The sequence below is a fragment of the Filicampus tigris genome, chromosome 11 (assembly GCF_054856515.1).
Source record: "Filicampus tigris isolate MCC_2025a chromosome 11, RoL_Ftig_1.0, whole genome shotgun sequence".
In the NCBI taxonomy this organism is placed as follows: Eukaryota; Metazoa; Chordata; class Actinopteri; order Syngnathiformes; family Syngnathidae; genus Filicampus; species Filicampus tigris.
Genome location: NC_141227.1, coordinates 15517757 through 15540031, shown reverse-complemented (window position 1 = coordinate 15540031; position 22275 = coordinate 15517757). Strand labels below are relative to the sequence as shown.

Sequence of the window (22275 nt, the reverse complement as noted above, 5' to 3'; positions counted from 1 at the left end):
ACAAATGTTCATAACAACAAGCACAGATTTTCACATCAAACGTAATGTGTAACGCCTCGACCTGTCTCCTGCTAACAAACTCGCTGCCAATTTAGTTGACACAAGAAGACAAATGCACTCGTCAGATATTTAAAAAAAACGGGTCCAACGCAAGTGATCCGACTCTATTTGTTAGGCCGTTTCCGCCGCGCAATCTTCTGAATGATGAATTGCATATCGCACGAGGCTAAGCATTGTTGACATGTTTTTGATTGATTTGCACGAGCTTTACGCATGTAATCCTGTTTGCAAATTTAAGTCACTGGGGTTTCATCACAGATTGCTGGAAACTCAGCATCGGAGAGGTTGGGGCAGTGTGGGGGAAAAAAACTGCAACAGCACATTGGAATCCGGGAGTTCTATTAAGATTTATGTGTGTTAGGGTTCTACAGACCTGAGGCATTATTCATGTTAGAGCCTCTCTCGCTGGGCCTGCTTAGAAGATGACACAAGGATGACAAAGATGGAGGTCCAATACAACCGGGCCAAGCTGCCTGAATGTTGGTCACCTGATAGAGCCCATGGCAAGAACTCCCAACTACACCAATTCTCGGTGTTCCCAAAATTTGATCCCCCTAAGAGATAAAGCAGACAAAGGACCTGTGGTCTTTGATTTCCTGAGATATTCTTTTTGCCCGCTGAACACAAGGATCACCTTCTACTTGAAGGATTCTGCCGGAGATCTGAAACATCTGTTATCCGCATTCACTTTCCATGAGGTTTCTCCGATCCCTCATGTCTAATGATGCTGATCCGCTCAGCAGGTTTTGGGGGACAAACGTGTGTTTGGCTACAATTCATCATCCTGAATGAGAGCACCTGATGAGCAATCGCTCACTATTCTGATGATAGGTTAACAAATGATGTCTCTTGCCACATGTTTTCCATTGAGAAGACCAAACCATGAGGACGTTGCACTGCCTGAGTTAAGATCTTGGTAGAAGTGAAAATAAAACAGAGTGGAAATTCATTAGTTATATACAGTGGAACATCCAAATCGGAATGAATTAAGAGGCGTACAAACATTTTTGGGGCAAAAAAAGGCCTTACGTGTGCAATTAGTTGAATTTTGGTATGGTCCCATTTCCTGTTTTTGTTTTTATTTTCATTGGCTAAATCAAATGATTAATCAGAATGCCGTTTTCCAACTAGTGGGCCTGCATAGAACATATTCTGGAAAAAAATATGTTTGGATTGACTTGCCCTCTAAAGACAGTGACAGTGTGGCCAAACGGAACAAATTACACCTAAAATAATTTACATAAAGTGGAAATATGGTTCGAAAAAGTGCATTAAGGAACAGGCTGTGGTTGAAGTTTTTGTTACATACAGTAAGCCTGTATGATAATTAATTAGTTGAGTAATGAGACCAACAGATGCTCTCTGTGAGGACTTTGCAGACCACTTCAGAAGTAAAATCGATGACATAAGATCCAGTCTTTTAGCCCGTCAAAACACAAGTTTTAATAAACCCGGACAATCATATTTACATGAGGAAACACTGGAAAGTTTTGCCCTGGTTGATGCAAGGACACTTGTTCGAGTTTTCTCCCAGGTAAACCCAACAACCTGCCTTTTGGATCCAATTCCCACATTTCTTTTTAAGACATTTTATGGATTTTTTGAAGAACAAATTTTAAATATAGTCAATTGCTCTCTTCAGACAGGCGTCTTCCCAGCTGCCTTTAAAACGGCGGTGGTGAAGCCCCTTCTGAAGAAGAGCGGTTCTGACCCGAGCGTTTTTAATAACTACAGACCCGTATCCAACTTACCGTTTTTAAGTAAGATTTTAGAAAAACTGGTTTTCATCCAGTTGAATCATTTTTTAAATACAAATAATATTTTGGAGAAATATCAATCTGGTTTTAGGATGAACCACAGTACGGAGACTGCTCTTTTAAGGATCTTAAATGATATTAGGTGCACTGCAGACGTGAGAAAACTCACAGTCTTGGTGCTACTGGATCTAAGCGCTGCTTTTGATACAGTAGATCACCAAATTTTATTAAATAGACTTAAAAATCTAGTGGGCATCTCTGGTACTGTTTTTGACTGGTTTTATTCCTATCTCACAGACCGATATTTCTTTGTAAGTATGGATACTTGTTCCTCTAAAACTCATGAAATTAAATGTGGGGTTCCTCAAGGTTCGATTTTAGGCCCCTTACTTTTTAATCTTTATATGCTTCCCCTCGGGGATGTCATCAGGGGACACGGCATCAGCTTTCACAGCTATGCTGATGACACGCAGCTGTATATTGCCGTGTCTCCTGATGACACAGGACCCATTGATACCCTTTTAAATTGCATTTTAGATATCAAGTCATGGATGGCAGATAATTTCCTACAGCTCAATGAGGACAAGACTGAGGTCTTAGTTATCGGTCCCGAAGGTCAGAGAGAGAAGCTTTTACCAAAACTACACATTTTTAATCCCTCACACTGTGTGAAGAACCTTGGCGTCATTTTTGACTCTGAGCTCAGTTTTATTCCTCATATTAAAAATGTAACCAAGATTGGTTTTTATCACCTTAAGAATATCGCCAGAGTCCGCCCGTTTCTCTCTCAGGCTAACACGGAAGTGCTGATGCATGCCTTTATTTCCTGTCGTTTAGATTACTGTAATGCCCTGCTCTCTGGCCTCCCGAAAAAGAGCATTTCACCACTGCAACTACTGCAGAATTCAGCCGCTCGGGTGCTGACGAGAACCAGAGGGCGGGAGCACATTACGCCAGTTTTGAAATTGCTGCATTGGCTCCCTGTGTGTTTCAGGATCGATTTTAAAGTACTTTTATTAGTTTATAAATGTGTTAATGGTCTTGGGCCATCTTATTTATCTGATTTGCTTTTATCATACCAGCCCTCGCGGATCCTGAGGTCCTCTGGCGCCGGCCTTTTATTTATTCCAAGGGTGAGGACCAAAATGCATGGCGAGGCTGCATTCAGCCATTTTGGTCCTCACCTTTGGAATAGCCTGCCAGAGGATGTCAGGTCTGCAGAGACTGTTGATATTTTTAAGAGGAAGCTCAAGACACACCTTTTTAGTTTGGCTTTCAACAACTTTTAAATAATTTATCTTTTCTTTTGATTGAAGATAATTCTATGTTTTGCTTTGAATGTTTTAAAGCACTTTGAGTTGCATTTTTATGTATGAAAAGTGCTATATAAATAAAATGTGATTGATTGATTGATTGATTGATAATGACCTACGTACAGCCACCGCAGAACAACATGAAAGAGGGGAAAAAAAAAAAACATTCAAATAAATAAAAATGAAGCTTAGGGCCAAGAATGTTAACTTGAATAAACAAGTCATTGGTGCAGTCCTGATAAATCATATTCCTTTTGATGTGCAGCTGCTTAGAAGTTAGGCAAGAAGTGGATGACCGGAACAGACGTCGAGTCGGGCAGCGGGACCCCGAGCTTGCGCTTCACAAAGCCTGGGAATGGGAGTTCACTGACACTCTGGGGGCGCATGAGCGCAGTCAGTTTGTTATTTATAAGGTTGTGAGTGAAAACAGACAGACAGATGTCCTTGGATCCAGACCCAGTCGGATAAAGAACACCAACAACTTGGATTTCATCTACAAAATAACAATATGTATTTACCAATTACCAATAAGTAGTATTGTGGAGCCTCCATGGGTAAATGCTCCAAAAGTGGCAAAATTCTTGGTTTTTCCCCCCAAAAATAAGCCTCAAAAGTCAAGCAAAACCTCGAAATGGAACACATGAAGTTGAACCACAACTTTTACCACCAAGTTTTATGTACCAACATTAAAAGTTATATGTTTACCGCGTCTACATTTGCCTCCGATAACAAATATGGAACACAGTGGCTAGTAGGTTTCCCAGTTACAAAATTATAGCTAGCAAAGTGTCAGCCAACTGTGTCTTAAATATGCAGAAGTCATTCCGAATTTTGAATGTGTGCCCCCGTTTTTGTGACAAAGTTCTTCTCGCGCGTGAATATTTGACCTGACTTAAACGACATTAAACATGTTGAAACAAATGGAAGTGCGGCGCAAAACAAGAAGGTAGAGATGTTTATTGCGCCTTGCTCCGCGTTATGAGCTATGAATGATCAATCACGGGGGAGAGCAAATTACTCCAATTTTCTGCGGTCCTTGTAACAACAAAGTTCATAGACACCAAATCAGTTGCAAGGGAACCCGCAGGCTAGATTGCTATGTGAGACATTCATAATTCATGTGCATTTGATGTAGTGATATGTACAAAACTTCAGAGGAATTTTAATGGGCTAGAGGCTGGGAAGCGGAGAAGAAATCTTCAGGATGCTTATTTTGGCTTGTGGAATAAAAATAAAAGTTGTTTTTTCCTTTTAATCAAACACATTCAGCCATTGAGAGTGTAATCACTGCGAAAAGCAGAATTTCATCTTTTTATTCCGATGCTTTATTGATCTGGTGCTTTGGATCATTACTTGGCCAGCAACACTGTCCAGTCCATTCAACAAAGGAAAGCCATTTCCATTCATCAATGTCCTTGCACACATAATGGATAATACACTTCAGCAAAATCCTACACTCAATTAGGGCTTGATGAAAAAAACAGGGACATGTGGTGTTAATAAGCAGCGGCAGAATAAATCAGCAAAACTGGAGAATGCGTCCCTACTCTTTGGATGAAACCATCATTTATTAATCTTTGCCGCAGATGGATTGTGTTTGTGTCGGGCATTGATCAACAGTAACCTTTTATTATGGTCTCCTTCGTTAGATGCACAGATTAGAACAGATGAGAGTTGTTCGACTTACTAATGCTGCACATTAGGCTGCACCCGTATTGCTATTGCGAGCCCAAATGTTTTTACTGAAGAAATCATTACATTACAAAGACAGACTGTTGCACATTCGCTTGACAGCATACGAGGACAAACCTATACTGTGTGGCACGATCACATCTATGGATAAATACCGAAGCAATGGCACACGGGTCATACACATGCCCATTCGTAAACACAGCCTTTGATTGGAATGGCAGAAACACATCGATCGATTGGTTGACATAGTATAAGGAAGACACTGATTGGTTGAGGCTAATGGGTATGTATATAGTTTTAAAGGGGAAGTCAACCCAAGAATGTTCTCTACAATATGAGTTAAGCAGTAAAATCCTCCTGTATTTGTCCATCTCAGGGGGCGGCCATTTTGTCACTCATGTCGATTCAAAATGACATCACAGTTGCTCAGGGCTCAGGTAACAACCAATCATGGCTCAGCTTCAGAAAACAGGTGATTGGCCACCCCCTGAGATGGATGGTTTTTTTGTAAAACAAATATATTTTACATAATTGTATATCATATTGCAGTTATTGGTATAAAATCCAATTATTATGATAAAGTAAAAGTATGTACTATCAAGGCTTTTTCACACTGCACTTGGTTTTCTTGGTATTCATCCCAGTGCCAGCTTGCCCATATTTCAAAGTGCTCACATAGCAGCCAACCAGGAAGTCATACGGAGGCTTTTAGAAATCACTATGCCATTTTTTTCTAGTATTGGATGCACATTCTGATATTACCACAACTCCACTCTCAAATTGAACATCTTTCAATTCGAGGGCGCGTCGTGACACGGCATTCCATCCTCGCGCCCTCACAGCACATACACAATGAATGGGTTAACTGACAATGTGCCGTGCTTTGCTAAGTGCAGTGTGAAAAAGCCTTCAAGTCATAACATCTGCTATTTGTGTGTTTAAAAATGTGGAATTAAGTGCATTGTGTGTTCTGAAATCATTACAGCATGTTCAGCAAAATACCAAAAGGAATATCCCTAAAAGATTATGTTTCTTTGTTGACCAAAGTATCACTCACTGAACAATTTCTCCATCTTTCACTGATGAAATCCACTTTTCATTCATTATCCCTTATCGTAAAGTAAACATTGAGCTGTGGGGATGCATTGCTAAAGAGTGGTCAAGCTTGCCCCTGGTTTCTTATTTCTAGTATGCATTTATCTGATGTAGAGTATATTTTGCTTATGGTAAATGAAAGAGGTGGAAGGACGTGAATAGGACGTTAGAGATTTGTTTATTTCAGCTCAAAGCCACAACATTGCCCCAAGTATACAGTATATCCAAGTATATATTTCGGTGTGGGCTCATACCGAAATTATGTCTGAAGGCAAGATGAATCACGAGGCTCAAATCAAAAAATGTTTTATGATGTTACACAGAGCCCTGACGCCGCACTATAATGTTGCACTGTTCACACGCAGACACGCACACCAGCCTGGGCGTTTGTGCTTGGAGACGTGACCGTGACGAGCGTGACAGCTGTCATACGCGCGTCAACTGTCTCTGCTGTCGACAGTCGATGGAGTGACGGGATTTGAAAAGAAGTTCATCTGTCTCCCTAATAAATCCATTGTCTTGTCGTCCTTGAACGACACTCGCGCTGATGGACACATCCAACAATGCCAAAAAAGGCCCAGTGAAATATTGGAGGGTGGGAGAGGGGATGGGGATAGAGGGGGGGGGGGGATGCAGAAGCTCATTCAGCTTAAGTGAGAGTGAAAAGTGAGTTGATGTGCTTGAGTAAACAACTCGACATCACTCAAGCACAAAAGTTGACAGACGGGACAGAGTGTACAGACGATTTAGAGGATATAAATTACCTCCAAACATCATAAACAAGCCTGAGAAGAAGAAGAAGAAGAAAAAAAAGTTATTTTTGCTTGTGACAAGTCGGGTGACCACTTTCAGCTTCTATGCGCCAAAAATGCTGCTGCGGCCTGGTGTCTTTCACATGATCTGTCAAGGGACCGTGAGCTCAAGTTAGAAAGGCCTTCTTATGTAAACTCCACAGCTCTGACCCAGCCAACAATGCCTCTTTATGGGCCTCCTAAAAAAAAAAAAAATGCCTTCACATCTTGTGTAGTGAGAAGTTGAGGGTCATGTAAACTCGCAGTGGACCGGGAGGCTCCGTGAAGAGAATAGAGACAAAGAATTCCCTTTTCAGTCCTCGCCGTTGTTTGTTTAGAGGGATCGCTGCCATCGCAAACATAAGCCCCGACATCTCTGCGAAACCAGGGAACAAAAGGGGGCCTCTAAAATCATGAAACTGTTCTAATGATGTGTGTCTTTATTCCAACGGTGAGGCTCACCATCCACTGACTTTTTGGATGGGGTGATCCTTATAAAGAGGTACTTCAGATCCACCTTTTGTACCATAATACACTTCAAAAGGATGCCCTGTGGTTCTACAGATTGGAAAATTGACCAGCAAGTAGAGGTTAATGGATTAATTGACAAGTAATCCATCATCAAATTAATCGCAAACCATTTTTGATAATCAATTGGCTGTTTGCACTTTTTTTAATGTAAAATTGTCCAAATCCTCATAATTTCAGTTTCTCAACAGTAAATCTCAGACTTCTGTAGTGCTCCATGAAAGCAGACCGATAATCTTTTTGTTGAGGAATCAAAATAAAATATTTGCTTTAACTTTGGAAAATAACGATCAACAATTTTGCTTACTTTCCAATATGTTAGGGACCAAACCAGCGACTGAATCACAATTAATAAATGTTTGTGCATTTTCTGCACTGTCAAATTGAAATTATGTCATCTTATTGAATAAAGGAATGGGAATTAATGTTGTTGTTACTTTTACTCAGATTCATTGACTGACAAAATAGTCGACAGATTAATTAATTATTAAAATAATAGTTAGCAGACCTACCACCAAGTTTGGGAAACAAAACTCTTAACAAAATGCCTACAAATCAGAGGTCAACCAGTGTCTTGCTACAGATTGTGGTGGACCTTCGACATTGCACAGTTTTACAGTCTTTAAAAATCTGCCGTATCATAGAACAAATGACAATGAACCAGGAAACCTTACTGCAACAAATCTCACCCGTTGGCACACTCGCTGCCTCTTCAATAAAACATGCTTTTGCCAATGCTTAATGGTTACAAAAAACACCTTGAAACTCGTTATGTCTGAGGAGCAATGCACTTTTTTCCCTTGACTCTATCTGAAACTCTTTTGGAAGTCTACGCTTTCAGAAAAAATTCTGCAAATACCAAATTGCTCGTTTAAACAGCACTGTAACCTAAGCGAGAGGTCATAAACAAAATGAGCGCTGCGAAAATTATTCCGCCCACTTCTTGCAGCCATTTGATGGAGAAATGCTGGTGTCCACAGAGAGTCAGACATCTTGCCTGTGTGATCGCTAACTAGCTGGCTAACCGAAAGCCCCTGGCCATGAAGCAATTATCTACTCTCTGTAGCATACATAGGTGGTGAATGGACCAGCCATCCCTGCAGCTCTCTCTCTGAACACCAAATGCCAAACACATTCTTACACTTGTATGTAAAACAGAGGCAAAATAGGATTTGTTTTCCACTGAATCAGCGGAGATCACATTACATGCCAAGTGCACAGCCAGAAATCGCTCAGTCTTGCGGGCATGGATTCTTGTCATTACATCAATTTATTTCAATGTCATTTTTGTGTTGTGTGGGAGAGGTTGTCTAATTGAATGAAAGACAACATGGCTTACATTGGAATTGACTTTAGTACCCTTGAAAAGTCATCGACTGTATGAAAAATAGTATAACATGAAGCTGATTTGGCTAAAAGTTGGAGACACTACGAGGATTTGTATACAGAAGGAAAGGGGAAACGTAATTGCTGTTCATGTGGAATTGTTTAACTGACAACAGAATAAAAACGGTGTCATTCAAAAATGGAGGCTGTGTGTTAAGTGGGTTGCAAGAGTATGTCTCAAGCCAACCAGAAATTGTCCTGCTTCGGAGGTAGTAAAAGAGGTTCAGACGGTACTTGTGTGAAACTGAAATAGCTAAAACAGTGTCAAGTTGAACACCTGAGGTTTCCCTCACTCATCGTTAAAATAAATTGTCTCTGTATGACAACCTGAAGTTCGCATTCGTCTTGCATTCGCTTACTTGGAAACAAAATCAATACATTCACTGATGATTATTCAGAAATCCTACTTGTAAGTGAAAATGCAAGCTCGGGTAGGAATTGCCATTTCCAGCCATAGAATAGCAAAACAAATTGTAGTGTACACTTGGTAGACAAGTGACAAGGCAACAAAATGCTTGCGATTTTAGGTGAAAAATCTTTGGATGGGACCTGAACGACCTTTGATGTGGGCAGATAATATCCTCTGAAATCAATAAGGTCGAGATTGGGTAAAATTTGTACAAAATCAACCACCTCATTACTGATATTTTCTTTGTACAAAACAACAGCAGGTTCAGGTTGAAAAACTGCCACCATATTTTTTCCCCCCGTTGCTATAAGGACGGAGGTGTTGTTGCTGCCTCAGTAACATCAAGACCAGGGGCCCCTTGTCTGATCGTGGGGCCTGTGTGAAATCCGAACTGACTGATCCAGGACAGAGCCAGGATTACACCACTACCCCCCTCTTGAATTCTGTGCCTCCCTACAATGAGCTTTCTGTACCCACAGTCAAGTAAGCCGTTAGCTATCCAGCAGAGCCGCTGAGTGGTGGTTGAAGGCCACTGTGGGCACAAGGCAGAAGACCCCAGCATCATGTTACTATGAAGCCCATAAGACCCCTCCCCGCCACCACCATCACCAGCCACCACATTGCTCCCGGTGACTTCAGTCGGTGTCAGGTTCTGGCACCTGCCAGAGGCGGTGGCAGGTTCAGATGTACAATTGCACTAGAGAACCTGCCAAATATCTTAGAAGTCCATGGGTGAAATGCAGGAGATTATTGCTGTCACAAGAGGCGCTATCCCAATAAGGGGCTAGAAACTACAGGATTACTGCAGTATTGCTGCCAGTTTTACACTGATACCTTGAAGTTAGATTGTCTAAAATGTTGTCCAACTTGTCCATAGACCTCATTTGTACCAGTATCACAAGATTAACTTAAATATTCAAAATGTATTTTGCATCTTTTAGCTTTTTTTTCCCTGAAGTTGTATGACAAGAAGGAGATCCATCTGACGTGTTTCAGACTGTCGAAATGGAAGGCAAATCGAATCAAAGTTCAACTAGCGCCACAAAGGATTGTGGTCACACTACAGGGGCTCCTCAGTTTCTGACAGTTACAATAATATGGCTGTAACATCCACCGTAATTTGTAAGCCAGAACCTTCCGTACTTTACCACTAACCTATGCTAACTCTGTAGTTGAATAAGAACAGTAAATATTTGTATGGCAAACACTTTTACGCCACAAATATATAAAATAACCAAATTATTTTTACGCTACTGCACAAGCTACTTCGTTGTAACATCATTCGTAACTTTGAAACTTCGCAGTATGTAGGGAACTTTGTAAATCGCCCAGTAATAAACCATGCATTGCTGGGAAAAATACTTTCCGAATGTCAATAAACACAAAGTAACAATGCGGTCACAAATTTGTTAAGAAACTACATCACCTGGCTAACATTGCTTCAGTCGAAGAAATATTTCCTCCCAATGCCCGAGAACAATGAGTGTCAAAAGGTTGGATGACTATTGACTGGAAGAGAAAAATCCTACATTCTATCAACGTCATGATCTTCTCTTGTCTGCCATCTTCAGCCGACTTGGTGCAGCCCATAAAACAGCTTTAATTATGCCACACAAAAAGAAACATTCTCCGTTATGTCTTAAATCACAGCGCAGTGACAAGCAGCTCAATAAGTCCTTCTAGAACAATGCGCCCCGCATCCATCGACATCCTCTCAGAATACAAAGGTGTATCATTTGGCCCGGGCATGTTAATTAGATGAGGAATTTACTGAAAGCATCGATGGCGGGAGGCGTCAATAGGAGGGCCTCTTAGCATCTGTCATCCGGCAAATCAATGACAATTTTCAGCTATAAAAGTCAAGAAAATGATAGCTTTCAAATAAACTGCGGATGAGCTAATATGAGACTCTTCACGGGCGACTTTTGCAGCCAATGCGCTTCTTGTGCTTGGCAATCTGGGTCAAGACAAGTAATAATAATAATAAAAGCTGCAGAAAATCTACATATTGTGTGTTTACTTCCTTAGGCTATCCCCCATCCTGCTTTAACAAGATCGTTTTTGGGTAGCTTTGTTTAAGATCTTTCTAGCACCACCTACTGCATTGCAGGTGGGGTTAAGTTACTCCTGCTACGTCAACAGCTTGATTTGCATAATTGTTCCAGGGACCGCAAATGACACCTACATAGTACCATGACCTAAAAGTTCCTCATGATTTAGGTCCCACATCAGCTCCTATTGATCTACATCTCTGACATTTTTTTCAAGGTGATCATTTTGTTTGATCAGTCCCTCCCCCCTCTGATGTCTTATTAAAAACGGCTATTCCTCAAGCATACACTCTAGCCACCTGTCATTTGAGAAATGATTGTGGGAGAGTGACAGACACTCCTCCAATTTTGCTGAGTGCTGACATTCAGGTTTTCATCTCAAAGCAGATGTCACGCTTGGCGACTCGTCTAGACAGGAACAGCAGGTAGGGCCAATATGCAAAACAGGCTATGCGTTACATTACTCTGCAGCTTACAGTGACCCCATGTCGAACATGGTGTTGCTTAAACTGACATTGGGTCGTCTCACAGGTGGATCTGGTGCACCAGCCAAAGCAAACTGATTAAAAAACAAACTAAATCATCCCCGTGCTGCAAGAGATGGTAATTTGCAGGAGCATAAACTCAAAGAAGAGTCATTATGAGACATGATATCGAACTCAACTTGCCTGTCACTGATTCCTCTGTGCCATGAAAAAACAAAATCTACCAAAACCCGTCAAGTTGGCTAAGGAGACTCGAGGATAACATTGGCCAATCTAGGAGAGGAATATTTGGGATTTGGATAGAAATATAAGGGCAAATCTTGTTTGGACTAATTAACTCATTGACTGCCATTGACATATTTATTTGTCTTTTCACAGTCCAGCCATTCAATCCCAGGATTTTTTAAATTTGTTTTCATTTTTTTTTTTCAAACGTTATGGTAAAAGAGGAAAATGTCTGGCACTGAATGAGTTAACAAGGCAAATACATGTAATTGTGATGATCTTTGGAAGCACTTTCTGCTGAGCATCGGAAGATAATTCTGTCCTCTTGCTATCAGACATGCAAAGCACATACATAACCGGTAAGTAAGCACCTGTTGATTACCCGTAGTTAAGTCAATTTCATATCATTAGGCTCAAACTGAGGCATGGTAGACATGACGGTAGACAATATTGTCCCTAGAACAATAATAATTAATAATAGTTATGTGGGGGGGCCAAGTGACAGTACATGTATTTGTGTTCTGATTTATCGATATGGGGGTGTACTGCTTTCCCACAGAAAATATTAGAAAGGGACAGCTTGAGCCACAGCTCACACGCTCGAACCACACCTCTTCTCTGTGAACAATGCAACTCAGCCACTGGATCGCAAATGTCACTGCTGGTGATATTCTTTTGTTCCCTTTTTATGCTGAGTGTGACCCAAACCATAACCTTGAAACCATAATATATGCTGAACTGTGATTATCCATAGCGTATAAATATAAATATGTCATACGGTACATACTAATATTTTTGCTATTTTGATTTGATTGCATTTCAAGATAAAACAGCAATGCACCAATTGGATTGACAAAGTTTCAAGAACTGGCTAAGAGAAGGGTCCATCACATGGAAAATGCTTAGCGATAAAAGGTACTTAAAACCTTACATACTGTATATTTATTGAGGCCATTAAAAACAAAAGTGCTATAAAGAAAAGGACCAAAAAAGCCCGAAGGACCCAATTTCCTCTTGAAGCACCTGATGGACACACTGACAAGCAGATTGCTTTCCACTACCAATTTTTGGAGCGGCTGAAAAATGGAGCGGGCAGCCGGCATGCGGTCCGAGATGAGTCATAAATCTTGTTTTATCTCCTCCATGGTGGTAGCAGAAAAGGATGAGTTGCTTTTTTTTTTTTTTTCACCCCCCATCTCATTCACATGTCTATCTGTCTGTTATCTGTGCCCTTGAGCAAAGATTACTGATGCCCTGTCTTTGATATATGACACATCACAGCGAGCAGCTTTTCATCCTGTGAATTAACCCGGAGAGAGAGAAGCCTGACTGCCATCAGCCAGAGCCCCCCGTAGCGCCCCGCCTACCTGCCCCTTAAAGCATCCCCTCCCTTGTGATATAGAGAGCAGAGTGCATCATGGGTAGCCAAGTTCAGTGGCAAATTGTTTATCCGACCTCTGCACGTCCCCGCATTTTATAATCGAGTGCATGTCGCCCCTGTCTCCCCCTCATAACAAATATTCCCTGTCACTTCCTGCCTCTTTTATCAGAAGGTAAGGAGAGGGCCGCTGTAAGTAAGCGAGCGAGCGGGGGGGGAATCACCTACGGAAAAACAAAAATGGGATTTTGGGTGAGTGATGAGATCAGGGATTCCCATAATGACGCTTCAAGAGTACGGAAAAAAAGGATAAATGGCGGAGATTTCAAAAACAAACGGTGGCATATTATGTGTTAACAGCTTATGTATGTCACGGAGGAAGACTGTGCACTGCAACTGTCCCTAGTGAGGAATATTTTATTATTCAGCAAGCAAAAGGAAGGCACTGGGAGAGGCCTCATGTATCATCTGCGAGCACATCTGAATAATGGGGTTTTAAATGAGTAAGACAAATAGCAGTGACCACTTTAAGCAATCTAAAAGTGAATGTAAAATAACACATTAGGGCCAGACTGCCACGGTGGAAATTAAAAGACTCCACATTACAGAGTAATAACCATTTCTCTCTCCACTCCAGACTTCATTAACCCAAAGCTAATCTCCTGCTCAAACTCCATGATCTTCACATGCCACAGGGACAAATGTGCCGAGTAAATACTGATGGTTTTGTCTTCAGCAACAGAACCAACACAAAAGATGTATTTTTTCCTTTTGAAAATGGTCATAAATAAAAGATTACACCTAGAGGAAAGTACTTGCAGTGCATTATCATAATGGCAACGTTCATGATCTATTTCATTAACAAGCGGTCTTTAACCCAAACAAATGCGCTACTCCTACCGCCACTGCAAAGCCATTTACAAGACACACAAAGGCGCTCATCTGTCTTGAGCAAACAGATGCAATGGAGTGTTGGGCAGCTCAATACTGAAATATCGATACAGGGCTTCTAGGTTTACTGCAGAGTTCTGTTCCGAGGGCGACAATGTAACCTGAATTTGTTCGTATGCCAAGACTTGTAGTCTTCAGCAACCTGTATGCTGACACAGGAGTAAAGTCATTTTTCATCCATCCATCCATATCCAATCCGCTTATCCGCACAAAGGTCGCGGGCGTGCTGGGGCCTCACCCAGCTGTCTTCGGGCAGTAGGCGGGGGACACCCTGAATTGGTTGCCAGCCAATCGCAGGGCACACAGAGACAAACAAACATCCGCACTCACAATCACACCTAAGGGCAATTTAGAGTGTCCAATTAACCTACCATGCATGTTTTTTGGAATGTGGGAGGAAACCGGAGTATCCGGAGAAAACCCACGCAGGCACGGGGAGAACATGCAAACTCCACACAGGGAGGCCAGGGCCGGATTCTAACCCACAACCTCTGCATGTGAGGCGGACGTGCTAACCGGTCGCACACCGCGCCGCCCTAAAGTAATTTTTGCAGTACATAATTGCATGAAACACTTGGAACCTGTGCACTTTGATACCAGTCGTTCCAATATTGGAATCAATACACAGTTCAAGAATAAAATGCAAAATCACCTTGGACATTGAGCCAAATGCTGCTTCGCCATTGTCTGAAGACAAATGCATTCGATCACATGTAGCAGCTTGCTCTGGTCGATTTCCATCAAGCGCTCGCCCTCATTAGTTTCACAGGTGAGTTGGAGCCTATCCCAGGCAGGTGAACATGCCACACTGGTTGACAGCCATTCAGAAGGCACATATGAAACCCACGTAAACAACTCGAGAAGGCAGAGATTTAAACCCTGAGCAGTGAGGAAGCCATGTTAACCACTCACCCACCATGCTGCCTCAAATTCCATTCAAGGATGTTAAAACCAATCAAGTGGATAACACAAAATCCAATTCAAACCAAGGTAAGCTCAACTCCTAAACCATGGTGAATGCATAGGCGCAAGATTTATTCATTACAATGACATTGGTGCATATGTGCGACATAAAGTCGGCAGGCAGAGGAGCCTCCAGTCGGCGTGCTGTAAGTGTTACTATAACCTTTTCATCTGCTCGCCCAATGGCCCTCCTGAATCAATTCCCCCTCAGTGTCCCTCAGCGTCTGTACAACTGGCACCTCCACAACTTGTTCCATTTGTTATATCGAGCTCCATCTGGCCGCGGTCATTTGGAGCTTTAATTTAGTTGTCTCCCGCTCTCTAATTTGTCTCGCATTTACAAATGGCACTGGCCGCCCCCGCTCCAAGCTGCCCCTGGTCGGCGACGGGGAATACATTCGCGACAGCCGCCGGGCCGGCTGTAAATCTGCAGCGGCGGGTTATTAATGGATTGTAACAGATGTTTACTGATTGTTGATTACCAGTCCTGTTGACCAGTGAAATCTGTTCATAAATGGAAAGGAATTTACGGCAGTATGGATGACGCCCAGGGAAAAACACCCGACCTTTCACTAGCCGAGACTTTTTTCTTTCACATTCGAATAGTGAACAGAGGCCAATTATGCTCAAATAAAAAGAGATTACTTTCAGTAATACATGTTTCTGTTAAACTGTATTATGGACACTAAACTTGTCAATGTGTAGTGCTTAGCAAGAAGTCTAACTGGCCATTCACCCCAATTTCTGACAACAAACTCACGGCACGTTTGACATGTCAATCATCCACAGTGGCAGGTGACAGGCTGGCAATCCATCGCTAAGTCAGCAGGAGATATCGCCCACACCTCAACAGTTTGTTCATCACTTTGGAGAAAAGTTTCAATGGAATTTGATGAAACCATGTTGATCCAAGTCAAAGCGCCACAGAGATTATCACCATGGTTGTTACCTCAGCACGGAAGGACATGTTTTTATTTGTGTACGTGTTTCTCTAGGGGAGGTGTTAAATGAGGATTATGTAAAAACTACTTCAGCAATGAATTTATATATATGTATGTGTATTCATATATAATATATGTGTGTATGTGTCACTTAAACACAGAACTGTGTAATTATATGCATACAATTGTGTGATCGTAAACATACAACTGTGTCATCATAAAAACACAATAGTGTGATCTAGGGACGTCACGATATCCAAATGTCACGGTATGATAATATCACGATATGAACCTCACGATATTGTGGGGAGGTTGGCGAAAAATATAAAAAGCTCACGATACTGTATAAAAGCTCACAATATTGTAAAAGAAAAAAAGAAACATCAGAATATTCTGATTTTGTGCATAATAAAAACATTCACAAAGAAATAGGCTTGGCCAGTCATGGGCTCCTACTGGTGATTAGCATGGGTCCGAAACATGGTGACATCAAATTAAACTGCACTAATAAACTAACCACCAGAGGGTGCTGGAACTGCACAAATGGAGAACAACTTGGGCTTTTAAACAGATTTGCTATTAATATCGTGACATGACGACAACGATATATCGTGGCAATTTTAATACAATACAATACAATACAATTTTATTTATATAGCGCATTTGGAGTGGATTTCGTCCATCATTGTAATCGTCACCAACCGTGTCCATCTGTAACAGTACCTATCAGTCGTCACTGACGCATGCCCATTTTGCTGATGTTTTTTGTGGATGGGGGGACGGAATACAATTGATTACAATTCGGTTTGTCATGAAAAATTACTGACAGCCGCTGACAGATGACAAACGACGTACCAACTAAATTTTGTAAAAAGCCCACCTCTGGAAATACAAATTATAATCACAGAGTGGCATTATTATAGAGTTTCTGATGACCTTAATAACAGATCCAAATTGAATTATTGGTTCATTGCGATCTACCTGTCACTATCCTACACATTTTGAGCCCAGATGACTATGGCAGGTTTACCAAGAACAATTTCAAACTAATTTTTTAACTTCATGGGGAACACACTACTTCTTCAGTTTATGACGTTGCAACATATGAGGTTTGCAAAAACGGCACAGGATAAACTAGCCTGCACAGCAGTGAAATAATACTATATGTCGTCATGCGGCATGCGGAGGCAAGCTTAGTTACGATCACATTTTGTACTGGTTTCCATTTAACAGTTTTATAATTTTGGCCTAGGGTTGTTTCAAAGAAATATGTACCACAATTATATATTTACTTGAGTTCAAATGTACAAATTGTGTACTAATTTGTGTTATGTTGCCATCATAGGGATAGAACAGGCAGTCTGTTCTCGAGTCTACTTTTATGCTTATCTCCTCTCACTCCCATTAAAAGAGTCATCATCTGAACTTGTTTTCCCATTCACCGCGGTGATGCCGGGACATCTCCAAGGCACAGACAACAACCTGTACAAAGTGTGACAAGTTATAAAACTTTAAAGCAGGCAGTAAATAGCTCCGTCACTCTATCCCCAGTGTTATATTACCTGGACACATTTATCTGACGGGTGGTAAATCTCAATTCCAACACCCTTCCCTTTCCTCCTACAACACCACGCAAACGCCGAAAAGGCAAAAGACGAGACGCAAGTAAATAAATGGCACAACATGACTAGTTCATCAAACAAACGGGAACGTCACTAACAAATGTCAGCAGCTAGTGACAGCGCTTTTTGGGGGGGAAGAAGTCCAAAAGAATTGATCCTGTAATTCATTCTTCCTGCTATTAGTTTATTTAGCTGGCAACAGTTTGTGTTCCCTAATCATTTTTTTCCCAGCTTGCTACACCTGCCTGATATCCTTCAGCCTTTTCCTTCAGCAGCTGTCAAAGCCGCCAAGTATAATATATGACCTCTCCAATGAAAACAGCTGTAGCCACTCTCTGTGCCGCCGCCGCCGCCCTGCCCGGCGTGAAATAATACATCAAGATTAATTGATTTCCCGTCACACTCACGGAGAAAGGAAAATTAATTTTCGTGTATCAACCGCACCCTCCCTTGCTGCGCCAGCATATGAATTTTGTACATGGCAAGTAATTCAGGTTTTTTTAATTATTCATGAGGACTAAAAACATGATAAAGTGTTCTATGGCGAGAGCCCCAAGGCCTGAGCCAAAAGCTTGGCACCTTGTAAGACAACAATAGTGGTGCCTCATGCATATCAAGAAAATAAATATTTACATACTGTATATTTAAATGTGTTTCAGCTTTTCTAGATGTTGAATGCATCCATCAGCATCAATGTCGACTAATGTTATTAACTATGGACAAATGGCAGCTTTGTAGACAACTCACCTGAGGGCCAGCTACCTTCAATTGGATCTACACCAAATTGCACACCTCCAAAGATAGACATGGGCAAAATAATTAATTATGTCAATTGTGTGGAATTGATTGTAGATCAATTGTGTTTTGAAGCAGTTAAGGAAAAATATGAGTCCGCTATTTGACTGCAATCAGCAGAGGTAGATTGATCCATCTAGTTTGATGTCAAAGGAAGAGCACATGGCATTAGCAATGGGAAGTTGGGTTAAGATCATGAAAAAAACAAACATATTTTATATATATATATATATATATATATATATATATATATATATATATATATATATGACTCCCAACCCTGTACTGGTCCCATTTTGGAGGTTAGCTACTTAAAAAAAAAACAACAACAAAACAAACAAAATGTGCATTTTATTTATTTATTGGACAGTTTTGCTCCCCCCTTTCTTTTCAAAGGAATGGACTCAAGAAAAAATAAGGGTAAACATATGCATGTGTAGTTTGACTTCATTGCCACAACATTCACCACCTACACAGCAGATATGCCATCTGTAAAGCCGACAGTTACAATGGAGTTTTAACCCCAATTGACGCCTGCTACTCAGTATATTAAACGTATCTATATTTTTACTGGAACTGTTTAAAAGCACCAGAGCCGTGTTCCTTCACACAACATTTGGTGGTTTGAAGCCACAATCATTGCCCACATTGCCTCATAATCATGGCTGTCAATAACAGAGTAAATCAACCCCTAAAAAGAGTGTCATCGTTGGCAAGAGTAGAGGTACTAACAAGCCGCAGGGGCCCTGACTGCTTTGCTGTGTGTTTTAACATGACCCAATGACGCGCTGGCCCGATGATTGAAAAGTGAGCGGTGCCCAAAGCCGCAAAGGTTTTATGTTACAGCCCAGGGAGGATGCCATGACAGTGACGCACACTGCTGATGTGCAAATCTGTCAGTTGTGGGAAGTAAAAAAAAAAAAATACAGATACTTCATCACTCTACATAAGCAGATTTTTCAGGTATCTGTACTTTATTAAAATAATAATCTTTATTTAACAGGGACAATGCAGTCAAACAGTTACAATGTTGCATCTGATGTAATTCATAGGGGTTGAGGCTAATGCTAATTCTCAACTCCAGTCCCTAGTTGGGCTCTTCTACAACATTGCAGCAGAGGCGGAGTCAGAACGTGGCTCATGGGTGGGCCGGGAAAAATCTGGGTGGGCCTAAATATTTCTCTCATATATTCAAAGAAAATGACAAACTGAATATGAAGTTCAGATCTTCCTAAGACAACCACAATTATGCCATTCTAAATATTCAATAAAGACAAAAACACAACAAAATGCAGATTAAAAGATAATTTAATAATCATTTAATAATAATTAAAAATAATAATAAAAATCATGAATCTCACTGGGTGGGCAGTCTGTCAATCTGGGTGGGCCTGTGCACACCCAGGCCCACTCATGGCTCCGCCCCTGCATTGCAGTACCATCTAACATTTAAAATATGCAATCAAAAGAAACCACACAATTCAGTAATCAATAACCCAACATTTACAGTAATGACGTACATAAAACATTCACTCAGTCACAACGTTACAGTACAATATACCTCACATTAAAAAGGAAAAAAAGGAAAAAAAACAAAACCATATGCCAAAAAAAGACACACTATTTACATTTTTCTACAGCCAAGTTATAGTTTTGGACAAGAACATCTTAAAATCCAAGATGGTTTTTATTTCTGATGGCGGTGTGTTCCACAGTGTACAACTCTTATAGGAAAAAGGTGACTGTCCAAAGGTTGTCCTGCAGAAAGGAATTTTGCAGTTTTGGTTTGCGGAGCTTCTGGTTTGGCTGTTTTATTCCTCAACAAAATGACAGGGTGCCTCAGGTGCTAGGTTATTTATATATTTCAATTAATTTACGCATGTAAATTAATTTGATAAAGCATAATTCTCTAAAGCTGTCAAAGCTTAAGAGGTTATATGTTTTTGAGAATGTGGCAGTGGTGGTACAGAATTGTTTTTTTTGTTGTTGTTTTTTTTTATCCATTATTTTTAGATTATACAGTGAACAAATGGATTTGGTGGAAGTGGGAGCTGCTTAAGCCCAAACTGTCATGCAGTATGAGATGTGACCCAAAAAAATAAATAAATACAATTGAAAACAAAAAATTCATAGAATGCATCATGTACATTAGGGTGGCCTGGGCTTTTATATAAAACTTTTTCTACCCTGAAAACTGTATATAACGTGATGTGGCAAGCAGCTAAAACGTGAGACATTTACAGGCGGTGTTCTTTTTGCACATTTGCATGTAAGTGCAAACATTCAATCAGAGCCTTAAGTGTTCTGCGTCAGACCAAGTACAGTAGACTTCCTCAAAGAACAAAGGAGTAGTAATTATCATATTAGAGGCAAGGAGCCAGCACTACGCCCCTAGCTGATAGCAAAAGTGTAATTATCAGGTGTGATGTTTGCGAAAGTGCGTGTGATTCTGTGCATGTGCGTTAATGCTCGCCATACCAGTAAAATGGCTCTGTTTCTGGGTTACACTCATGAAGTCTAATTAGCATTCATTAAATGCCACAACAAGTGTGGTGGATTCACGCTAATTTTCAATGCTTGCACCGGCAAGTTTAGCTACAAATTCATAGAGGTTGTGGTGGGCGAATCTTTGCTCTACTGCAAAGGGTGTTAAATATTTTTGTCCCAATCAACAGTTATTCCCAGGTGGCCCCACGCATGCATCATTGTGAATACCATTATACTTAAATGACGCGCTATGTTGAAACCGTTTTTAAAAATGACTAGGTCCCTGAGCCCATGCAGATGACTGGCTAGAAAGATAGTTTTCTTCATAGGTAGCTATGTCAAGAATCAGCTAGCTTGATTGGTAGAAAAATAGATGGATAGCTAGATTAATATTTACCTTGATAGCCAGCACAATATCCAGAGAGCTAGCTCAATCGCTATCCAGCTTCATACCTAGCACTATAGCTAGCTTTATAGAAAGTTAGCTTGGCAAGTAGATAGCTGGTTTGATAGCTAGTGCCCTCAATAGGTAGATAGCTGGCTTGATAGGTAGATAGCTGACTACATAGGTAGCTCCATATATGGTTATCTCAATACGAATAGTGAGCTTGAAGGCTAAATAGCTCAATCGGGAGATGCTAGCTTGATAGGTAGATCAAGCAAATGTGTGCGCATGCGCGCACCTCCACCTCCCAAATGAAGCTCCTGCCACTCTTGCCACCCCAGGTGAAGAGCCGGAACTGGTGCAAGTCATAGCTGTTGTTATCGCTCGTGGACAATCTTCACACCCTTCTCATGGCAAGGGCATGGCAACTACAATCAATACTTTGTAATTCTGGGCTTTTTGTTTCATCGAACCTATGTGTCGATATGAAAGAGCAAAGATAAAAATATGCTGGTATAATGCTGATTCTATAAATATACATTGTAAAGTGTAAACTTCAAATCGGCCTGTTCAATGAGTCTCTATCCACAAGCTGTTAAAGAATCAGGGGTAACAATAGCCAACTCGACAGGTAGGTAGCTAGCTTGATAGATAAATAGATGGCTTAATAGGTAGCCAGCTAGCTCATTAGGTAGCTTGATAGTGTGTTTGATCGGTATATAGCTAGCTCAATAGGGATAGCTAGTTTGAAAGCTAGATCGATAGGTTGATACGTAAAAAGCTAGCGCAATATGGACTGATACATAGCTTAACAGCTAAACAACTAACTCTCTAGGTAAAATGATTGTTTGATACATAGGCAGAAATATGGATGGATCAAGATTACCTAGTTTGGTTAGCCTAAAGTTGTGAGCATTCATGTGAAGACAGAGACGGCAAGCCTTCTGTTTAAGTAACAATA

The 22275-nt window shown here is 40.9% G+C and overlaps 1 protein-coding gene across 1 annotated transcript in view; it reads right to left on the bottom strand.

Annotated features, from left to right (window-relative positions):
* Positions 1-22275, bottom strand: part of lrmda (leucine rich melanocyte differentiation associated) — a 248002-nt gene that overhangs the window by 142519 nt on the left and 83208 nt on the right. The gene's annotated exons all lie outside the window — the stretch shown is intronic.